At 38.3% G+C, this 11,232-nt stretch overlaps 1 long non-coding RNA gene across 2 annotated transcripts in view; it reads left to right on the top strand.

Moving 5' to 3' along the window:
* The window catches only part of LOC129529122 (uncharacterized), a 201,153-nt gene extending 190,727 nt beyond the window's left edge, over window positions 1-10,426 (top strand). Inside the window, exons 4-5 of one of the 2 annotated variants that reach the window (XR_008674541.2) lie at window positions 7,613-7,717; window positions 8,083-10,426. This is a non-coding gene — a long non-coding RNA (uncharacterized lncRNA). The remainder of the gene's footprint in view (window positions 1-7,612; window positions 7,718-8,082) is intronic. The other variant, XR_008674540.2, reaches the window with a different exon arrangement.
* The last annotated feature ends 806 nt before the right edge of the window (window positions 10,427-11,232 follow it).

Genomic DNA, 11,232 nt, shown 5'->3' with positions numbered 1-11,232 from the left:
CTTAAAAAATATTTATACACAAATGGAAGCAAATATGGAGATCACTTTATTTCAGAGCCTACAAATGCACCATAACACCCCTCTCTCTCCCTCCACACATACTTTTTGGCGGAAAATTCTGAAAGCTCTGGTTTGATTATGTGAATGTAAAACATATATATGTGTGTCTATATATATATGCTTTTTAATGCAGTATGTAATTGCTTCCAATTAAAAACAGTAATTCCTTACACCAACCTACCCTGTTCTACTCAGAGACTGTTTAAAAATGTTAAGAGTGAAGACATGGAATCAACCTAAGTGCCCATCAATGATAGACTGGCTGAAGATAATGCGGTACATATACACCATGGAATACTATGCAGCCATATAAAGGACCAAAATTATGTCTTTTGCAGGAATATGGAGCTGGAGGCAATTATCCTTGGCAAGCTAACGCAGAAACAGAAAACCCAAAACTGCATGTTCTCACTTGTGAGTGAGAGCTAAGTGATGAGAACACATGGACACATAGAGGGGAACAGCACACACTGGGGCCTATTGGAGGGTAGAAGGTGGAGAGTGGGAGAAGGGAGAGGATCAAGAGAAATATCTAATGGGTGCTAATCTTAATACCTGGGTGAGAAAATAATTTGTGCAACAAAACCACATGACACAAGTTTACCTATATAACAAATCTGCACATGTACCCCTGAACTTAAAAGTCAAATAAAAAATAATAAAAATGTTATTAAGGACTATTTCATGCACACCAAAATATACTGTATGATATATGGAAAGTGCAAAAAACACAAAGCATACCATAGCTAAAGAAAAAGAAAGCTAGGAAAAATAAAGGAAAAAGGAAAAGGAAAAAAAAGTCTGCCTCTACTGCTGTACTTATATGTATTTCTTCCCAACACTGCATCCTCCTCTTCCTGTTCCCAGAGATAATATCTGTTCTGAATTTTACATTTATCATCCCAACCTCTTAAAAATGCATTGCTACATTGAATGCCTCCCTAAATGATGCATGTTTAATATTGCATATTTTGAGAATTTATAAAAATGTGGTAGAATGTTGTGTATTGTTTTGATGACTTTTTCCCTTTCAATGTCTTGTTTTTGAAATGTATCTTTGTTGGTATGTTTAATTGGAGTTCCTTTATCTAAACAGCTGTAGGCTATTCCATTGTATTACCATTCCACAACCCTTTCACATCAGTTCTACTATTGATAGACATTTGGGATGTTTCCAGAATTTGCTGCTAAAAGCAATACTACTATGATCATGTTTATACATGTCTTTGGACGCACACGTTCAAGAGTTTCGCTAGAGTATATGTCTAGGAGTTAAATTTCTGGGTCAGGTTATTTATAACATCAAGATAAAGACAACTTGTTTTCCCGATATATACAGCAATTTAGACTCCCATCAGCAGTGTGTATCTTAGCCAAAACTTGGTTTTGTCACACAAAAAACTTTCTGCCAATCTTGGTATCAATGCTCTTTTATAATTTACTTTACGTGACCTGATTACTAATTATTAATCTGTAAGTTTGATTCCTTGGAGATACTTGAGTGTAAATTTATTGTCAAACTGTGTCCAAAATTGGTGGGTTCTTGGTCTCACTGACTTCAAGAATGAAACCAGGGACCCTCGCGGTGAGTGTTACAGCTCTTAATGTTGCGCATCTGGAGTTTGTTCCTTCTGATGTTCAGATGTGTTCGAAGTTTCTTCCTTCTGGTGGGTTCGTGGTCTCGCTGGCTCAGGAGTGAAGCTGCAGACCTTCACGGTGAGTGTTACAGCTCTTAAGGCGGCGCTTCTGGAGTTGTTGGTTCCTCCTGGTGGGCTCGTGGTCTCGCTGGCTTCAGGAGTGAAGCTGCAGACCTTCGCGGTGAGTGTTACAGCTTATAAAAGCAGTGTGGACCCCAAGAGTGAGCAGCAGCAAGATTTATTTCAAAGAGCAAAAGAACAAAGCTTCCACAGTGTGGAAGGGGATCCAAGCGGGTTGCCACTGCTGGCTCAGGCAGCCTGCTTTCATGCTCTTATCTGGCCCCACCCACATCCTGCTGATTGGTAGAGCCGAGGCCTCTGTTTTGACAGGGGCTGATGGGTGCATTTACAATCCCTGAGCTACACACAAAGGTTCTCCACGTCCCCACCAGATTAGCTAGCTACAGAGTGTGGACACAAAGGTTCTCCAAAGCCCCACCAGAGTAGCTAGATACAGAGTGTGGCTTGGTGCGTTCACAAACCCTAAGCTAGACACAGGGTGCTGATTGGTGTGTTTACAATCCCTGAGCTAGACATAAAGGTTCTCCACGTCCCCACCAGACTCAGGAGCCCGGCTGGCTTCCCCCAGTGGATCCCGCACCAGAGCTGCAAGTGGAGCTGCCTGCCAGTCCTGCGCCGTGGGCCAGCACTCCTCAGCTCTTGGGTGGTCGATGGGACTGGGCGCCGTGGAGCAGGGGGTGGCGCTCATCGGGGAGGCTCGGGCCGCAAGGGAGCCCATGGAGGGGGTGGGAGGCTCAGGCATGGCGGGCTGCAGGTCCCGAGCCCTGCCCCGCGCGAAGGCAGCTAAGGCCCGGTGAGAAATTGAGCGCAGCACTGGTGGGCTGGCACTGCTGGGGGACCGAGTACACCCTCCGCAGCCGCTGGCCCGGGTGCTAAGCCTCTCATTGCCCGGGGCCGGAAGGGCTGGCCGGCTGCTCCGAGTGCGGGGCCCACTAAGCCTACGCCCACCCGGAACTCCAGCTGGCCCGCAAACGCCGTGCACAGCCCGGGTTGCCTCTCGCGCCTCTCCCTCCACACCTCCCTGCAAGCTGAGGGAGCCGGCTCCGGCCTTAGTCAGCCCAGAAAGGGGCTCCCACAGTGCAGCGGTGGGCTGAAGGGCTCCTCAAGTGCCGCCAAAGTGGGAGCCCAGGCAGAGGAGGCGCCTAGAGCCAGCGAGGGCTGTGAGGACTGCCAGTACGCTGTCACCTCTCACAGCTACCCTATTCACTCTCAACTACTTACCACATAACTCTCAGGTTATTTTAACAGAATCAGGGCACCGTTTCTTGAACTGCTCTTTCTCAGTGTAGGCAAAGCCTCACATTTGAGTTTGTTTTTTTGACATAATGGAGCCTAGCAATGATGAACAAGTCACTCAGGTTCCTTGGGTCTCAGTTGTAAAATCAGAATAGTATGAACTGCCCTCACAAGCCATAAAAGAAGTATGCATAACAATGACATAAGCTCCATCTTGGCTCTGTGGTTGATTCTTGGGGGTCATATCAGAACTACTGGCGCAAATATTTTGAAGAGAAGTTGGGTAAGCATTTGTTGGTTGATTGAGACCTTGGAGATAAGCATGTGGTCCGATTCACTCTCCTAACTTTGTTTTAGGGAATTTTTTTTTTTCCCTGAAGGGGTACTGAGTTTCATGAAATAATCTTTGATTTTATAATCAGGTAACTGAATAGTAGAACAATAGATAAACACATTTAATTTCAATCTTTTTAACCTAGGGAGGCTACTGAAGTCGTTATTGCTGAACTATTTAAATAACAGCTTCATGCTAATGAGGGGACAGGCAGCGCATGGGTAAAGTTTTGGAAATCCCAGATTAGTAATTAAACACAACCTTTCTCCTCTTTCACCAGAGGAGAACTGAGAACACTGCAGAGCCTTCTTAACTTGAACTTTATCATTTTTGCCCTGAGCTATCTGGCAGTAGAGTTGTCAGAATTTGGACAACACAAAGGAAAAATGGGAGGAAAGAGTATTAAATATTCCTACTGCTCAAAACATAGCTAGTTGGCAGGTGACAGAAAAGTACACGTTGTTCTTGCCAATGACTTACGATACAAACTTATGCACTGGCTGAATTCTCTAATAACCTAACTTGTGCTTCTATCTTTGTCTGGTATTAAACCAATTTTTATCTTTAAATTACAACTACTCAAAGGGCTTGCAAATTTAATACTTCTTACATAGTCCTAGGCATCCTGCAAAATGCTTGGCAAATTAAATGTGATTCTATTGAATAACCTCACACATTTCTATAAAAATTTTTCTTAAAATCCAATAAGAAACTTCATTTGCTATCACAAGCCCTTAAACTCTTATTTACTGGTCTGAAAGGCAGGCTATAGAGCTGTTGTTTTATAACAGCAATTATAGTCATTAATTTAAGTTAGAAGATAATTGAAGTATGAATTAGAAACTGGTATGGCATACTACCGGGTGATAACATATTTAATTGGAAATAAAATTTGATTACTCATTATGGAACTTTTTATAAGATTGAGCTAAGATTAGTAGAGTTTTGTTATTGTTGTTTTCTTTTCATAATTATTTACAAAATTCATATCCTATGGTGCTCAGGTTTTAAAATTTTTTTCTTCTAAAATGAACAAAACTTTTCAGGATGGCTTTGTGTTATGGGGAAGTCTATTTGCCATTTTACACTGTGCAGTGATTTAGAACTTTATTTATTGTACAAGTAAATGATGGATTGATAACATATTTAGTTGTATCCTTCCAAAAGAGAAATGAAAACATGTCAACTAATGTTTGAAATGGGAAATAAATTAGTTGACAACATAGAGCACTACTTAATACTTCCATTAAGAAATTGTTTTGACTCCTTTATATTGGAACAATTACAGAACAGCTCTTGAATGAATGAGAGTTGAATAGTATTACTTCAGAATATGAGCCATTTGTAGATAAATATATTCATATCAGGATCTGCACTTTTCTTTGGCTTAAATAAAGTAAAGCCTCTTTAAGATTGCATGGGGGAGTTTTTGTGAATTTGAAATGAATATCTCAAAAGCTGTCTTGCTATGAACATATTTTCATTCTTTGTAGGCTACTGAATCTTGGTTCTTCTGAATTCTCTTATCGGTTCCTAAGAACTTTCCTCCTTCTTCTGTCGTCTAGAATATTTAAAATATAAGTGGAACTATTTATTCTTTAAGGATAGACAGAATACAGCTATGAAATCTGGTCTGGTCTGCTTTCTGCCCTTCCTTCCTTCCTTCCTTCTTCCCTCCCTCCCTCCCTCACTCCCTCCTTCCCTCCCTCTCTCTCTCTCTCTTTCTTTCTTTCTTTCTTTCTCTCTTCTGGAGGGCACTGGCACAATCATAGCTCACTGTAGCCTCGAACTTCTGGACTTCTGGGCTCAAGTGATCTTTCTGCCTCAGCCACCCATGTAGCTAGGGCTACAGGCATGACCCACCATGCCCAGCTTGCTCTTTAGAGGGTACATTTTTAATCGTCTTTCCAAACTCTTGCATGAAACTTGATCTATTCCTGTTTTCTACTTCAGAATAAGGTCAATTTTCATTATTTGTAATTTGTTACACAATCTTCTGTGTCCTCTCAGTTTTCAAATTTATTGCCATATAACTGCAATTCTTTGAAACTTCTTTGATTGTGAAGTTATATCTCCTTTCTTAATAATACACACACACACACACGTACACAAACTTTTTTTCTTTAATCTGAACCATAAGACTTTCTGTTTTACAGATTCTTTAAAACAGCAGATTTTTAAAATCCTTTTTATCCTTTCTAATATATTTTATTGTTTTCTATTTCATGAAATTCAGTAATTTTGCCTTTATTTCTTAGTAGTATATTTCACTTTGCTTTTTTCCTAATTTCCTAGGATAAAAACTATTTTTTTCTTTCATTTACTTTATCAATGTAAGCATTTAAGGCTATACATTCTCCCCTGAACACAGTTTCATCTGCGTCTCATAGGTTTTGGATTTAGTGTTCTTTAAATTGCTTCCTAGAAAATTAGTAACATTAGTTGTGATTTTCTCTTTGATGTGGAGAGGATGTTTCTTAATTTGCAAGTACTTAAACTTTAGGCCACCTTTAAATCATTTATCTTCAACAGCCTGTGATCAGATAATATGGCTATTAAATCCCGATTTTTTAGAAAAGGTGTGTGTGTGTGTGTGTGTGTGTGTGTGGTTAAATATATAATTGATTTTTTTTTTTTTTTGAGACGGAGTCTCACTCTGTCGCCCAGGCTGGAGTACAGTGGCACAATCTCTGCTCACTGCAAGCTCTGCCCCCTGGGTTCACGCCATTCTCCTGCCTCAGCCTCCCAAGTAGCTGGTACTACAGGTTCCCGCCACCACGCCCAGCTAATTTTTTTATTTTTTTTTGTATTTTTAGTAGAGACAGGGTTTCACTGTGTTAGCCAGGATGGTCTCGATCTCCTGACCTCGTGATCCGCCTGCCTCGGCCTCCCAAAGTGCTGGGATTACAGGCGTGGGCCACTGCGCCCGACCATATATAATTGATTTTAAGAACTATTTCATAGGCATAAAGTATATTATCTGGAAAATGAATATATGTAATCAACTTTGTTGTGTTGTTCTATTTTCCTAAATATTTGATTATATTTAAATTTACCACATCAGCCTAATTTTTATATGTTAAATCCCTTGTAATCAGTGTATTTTAATCAAACTCATCTTATATTTCTAGTAATTTTTAATTAATGTATTTTGTGGCCATACTGTTTGTGCATATAGATTTATGTCATCTGCTTCCTAACTTTTGCCACTATAACTCTATGTCATCCTTTTTCTTAGGTAATGTCCATAGCCTTTAATTTCTCCTTGTTTAATATTTATTTCTTTTTGCTTGCCTTGCCTCAAATCTCTTATTTTTAATCTTTCATTATCAATTTGTTTATAAGAATGTTTCTGATAAATACTATATAGCTAACTTTTTGTTCTTATTTAATCCAATTTGACTTTCTCTGTTTTTTAATGAGAGAATCTGGTATATTAATATTTAGTGTAACAAGTGATATACTTGATTTTATTTTTTCAGTCTCATTGATTGCTTATTATCTAGATTATTCTACTATGACATCTTTTTTTTAAATTTTTATCAATTTGGTCTTCAAGTCCCTCCTAACTTGGAGAATCTGATGAACTTTTTCATCTCATTAATAATCACCTTCCGTTATCAGGCATTAATAGTCAAACATCTATTTTCTTTTAAATAAAATAAAGTAACTCTTTGTGCCCATTTCTAGATGCTTGATTCTCCCAGTCCTTTCCCAACCTAAAAAACCATTTTGTCTTCTACTTCCCCATTTTGTTTTCTTCTCCTAGATGAGATCTTGAGAATGACCTTACATCCCTCCAACCTTCTACCCAGCCCTAAATCTTTAGTTTGGCCAAGATAAGTTAGAACTTCTAATTCCATATAACTATGGTACTGTCACTGGCAGTATGAATGCTCCATGTGAATGCATATGCCACATTTGAAGGGAATCTTTCTTTCTTTTTTAATTGAAAAGCAGTTAGATTCACATTGTGGTTATGAGTTTGGGTGCTTGTATCAGACTACATGGAATTTTTTCTCAAAGGTGTTGCCTGCTAACCGTGTAAACTTGGACAAGTTAAATAAAATTTTTTGTGCTTCAGTGAAAAGAAGAATTATATTGTGGTTGTTCAAAATATCCATACATTCTTCAACTCTCACCCAAAAAACTGCAGCCTCATTCTCCTTCACTTTTCTGTTTGGTGAATTTAGTCTCTCACTTCTGGTGAATAGGATACAGTGGAAGTGACAGCATGCCTTCTAACTCTCTCTCTGTCTCTCAGAATGTTCACTCTAGGGGAAGCCAGCTGCCACGCTGTAAGGACACTCGGGCAGTCCCATGAAGAGGCCCATGTGGTGAGAAAGTGAGGCCTCCAGCCAACAGCCATGTGAGTGGGCCATTGAGGAAGCAGCCTCAATGCCTGCAGCCCTGACTGGCATCCTGAACTACCACCTTAAATGAGACCCTGAGCCAGAGTCACTACTTCCAAATTCTTGACCCACAGAAATTGTGAAATAATATTTGTTGTTTTAAGCCGCCAAGTTTTGGGAGTAATTTGTTATATAGCAAAAGATAATTAATACATTCACTTCCTAAGATTATGGTGAAGAATTAAGGATACAGCATGAAAAGAACTTTGCTATTATTTTTATTATCTGATCCAATTTATGTTGAAGGGCCTTCAGTACTTTCTTCTTTTACTCTATCTTGACATTTGTCTGAATCATTTTTGTTTGTTTGTTTGTTTTTTAGAGATGGGGTCTTGCTATGTTGCCCAGTTGGAGTGCAGTGGTTATTCACAGACATGATCCCACTACTGATCAGCACGGGAGTTTTCACTTGCTCCATTTCCCACCTGGGAGGTCATCATATTGATGGTGAACTTAGTGTGGACACCTGATCAGCATAGCACAGTACAGCCCAGAACCCCTGGGCTCCAGTGATCCTCTTACTTCAGCCTCTTGAGTAGCTGGAACTACAGGCCTGCACCACTGCACCCGGCTAGTTTGTTTTTGTTAGAGTTTTGTCTCTAGGATTTTCCTCAGCTGAGTATGTGAAGGCTAAGTTCTCCTTGTGAATCTGCAAATATCCTTATTTTACCCTTTATTTTACCATGTATCATTTACAGGTAAATGATATCTTAGCTGTGTATTGAATTTCTGGTTTTTGTTTTTTCTTCAGTACTCTATAAGTATTACTGCAGTATCTTCTAGCGTCTCCCATTTTCTCCTAGTGAATGGTTATTCTGCTCTTATCTAGCAGGTGATAAATCTGTCAACAGATAGTTTTTCCTTTTTGTTTTATGTGTAAGTTGTTATTTCTTCCTTAAAGTTCATAATCTTTTCCCATTTATTCTTTAAATTTTAGACTATAACCAGGATGTGTTTAGGTTGATATCTTTGCTTATCTATTCTGCCTGGAAATCAGGAACCTCTTCCAATATTCAGACTTGTGTTTTCAGCTCAGAATAATTATTTTATCATTTGTTTGATTATTGCCTTTAGTTGCACTGGATCTTAGTTAAAATGCCCATTCTGATTCAAAGTATCTGGAAGGCAAGTATTTGTCAACTAAGGGAAAGGTGACCATGCATCAATGGTTTTGCTGAGACTACCTGGTTTACACCTTCAGGCTGTATACTTAGAAAATATTGCAATCATCTTCTGGTCATGAAGTTACAAACTTCAGGACAAAGGCTAACCAGCTAAGACTAGCAGAGCAAATTCCAAGAACTTGGGGCTTTAATTAACTTGAATTAATTTGGACTTGCCCTACCTTTAACTTCACACTAAGTGAGATAAAAATTCCCCACATTTTCAAGCCATTTTTGAGATGAGTCTCTTATGGTCGAAAGCATCCTAATTTATACAACATCTTTTTGGTACCTAACTAAATATTCATCAATATTTGGCACATTTGTTAAATCTTTTGGTGTGTGCCTCTTCTATGTAATGTAAATATGGTCTGAATATCCATTCAGAAATTATAGTTGATTTGCAAAAATAACTACTATATCACCTATATTAATTGATAGTTATTCCTTCCCAACCTTCTTTCACTCTTCCATATATATACAGAGTAAATCTACATCATTATGTTGATTAAACAAAATAGCAGTGAAATCAGGATGTTACTGCTCATTGTACATTTATTTCAATTATGGAAAAAGCCAACACTTTACTCCCTTATTTAACACTTCTGTAGAAAAGCAGTTGAAATAACCTAGTGTCATTCTAAAATGATTTGTATACTATGTAGACCAGAATCTAGGGCTATACCTAAAAATACATAAATGAAATTATTCTAGAAGTTAAATCTTCATGAAAAAACAAATTAAATGGTTTACTAACCTCAAGCTGATTAAATGTTTTTATTAAATGCAGCCTCAGCCAGCACCTCTTTTCATGGCTGCAATAATTAAGTATAATAAATATTCAAATCAGTAATTGAATTTGTTAAAAAAACATGCTCAGCTAAGTGAAGACTTTCTAATAAATAGAATTCAAGTACCATATTTTCATACTTCATGACACTTGCCTCATCTTAATGACTGCCATTTCTTGCACTGTAACAAGATTTTATTTTTATTTTGTTTTACGCTATTCAAACAAATACATTCAAAGTCATAGGCTACACCTATGTATAACCATATTCTGAGAGTTAGCTTATGTGTTTGTTTATTTTCTCACAAGTAAAGATAGGTCAGATGTTGCCAAATTAGTAAATAACTAAACTTGAGATGGGAAATACTCTAGAGACACAATCTGCTTAGTTTTGCATACTTTTAGTCACTTTTCCCATTACTGTGTCCAGCTTTCCAGTAATACTCATAACATTGCCTTGATTTCACATGACCACGCAGTAAAGTGATTACTGCACTTAGAATTTTGTTGCTTTTCCTGTGCTAACAACTTAGAAGTTTAAAATAACTGATGTTCAAAACAGTGAAGATTTCCTTTTATAAACAAGTTGGAAAGGAAAGTTTTTATGTTATTATCCTCAAGTATTCTAACTAATATAAAATGTCTTTCAGTCTTTTAGGCAAACCATTTAGACAAAAAGTACAAATAATAAATTTACATTGTGTTAAACTGCGATCATATTTCTTTCTCTTGATTTACTTTTGAAATTTTCCTTATGCACCTGGTGATACTGAAACATGAGTCCAATAGTGTAATACAATAGGGCAATATGAACTTCTGTTCTAGTTTCCATTAGTTGCATCAATTCAAATTGCACCTGGAAAAGATCTAAGCACAACATAAAGCCAAGACAGCACATAAGGGTGATGGCAAACAATAATAATATTTACATCTTTTTTTTTTTTTTTTTTTTTTTGGAGATGGAGTCTCACTCTGTCGGCCAGGCTGGAGTGCAGTGGTGTGATCTCGGCTCACTGCAACCTCCGCCTCCTGGGTTCAAGCGATTCTCCTGCCTCAGCCTCCTGAGTAGCTGGGACTACAGGGGCCTGCCACGATGCCCAGCTAATTTTGGTATTTTTAGTAGAGACGGGGTTTCACCATATTGGCCAGGATGGTCTCAAACTCCTGACCTTGTGATCCACCCGATCTTCATTGCATCATTTAACTTTCATTGGTATCACAGTAATTCACTAACATTCATTCCTTACAGGCAGTTATGAATAATTGAAAAATTTTAAACATCATCTCATAGGCAAAAGAATATTTATTCATTGGCTTAGCTTAACAAATCATTATTAAACACCTACTGTGTGCCAGGCACTGTTCTAGACACTGGAGTTACAGCAGTGAACAAAATAAACACGCTCTCCAGTCTGGTGGAGTTCACATACTGGTGCGGGGAGAGAGATGCATACAAACAAAAATGCATATTTAATACTTCACCAATTGATAGGTGCTATGAAGAAAAATAAACCATGGT

This window comes from Gorilla gorilla, chromosome 21 (genome assembly GCF_029281585.2).
Source record: "Gorilla gorilla gorilla isolate KB3781 chromosome 21, NHGRI_mGorGor1-v2.1_pri, whole genome shotgun sequence".
NCBI classification, from domain to species: domain Eukaryota; kingdom Metazoa; phylum Chordata; class Mammalia; order Primates; family Hominidae; genus Gorilla; species Gorilla gorilla.
The sequence above is the reverse complement of the archived record's forward strand: the minus strand, read 5'-3'. Positions and strand labels throughout refer to the sequence as shown.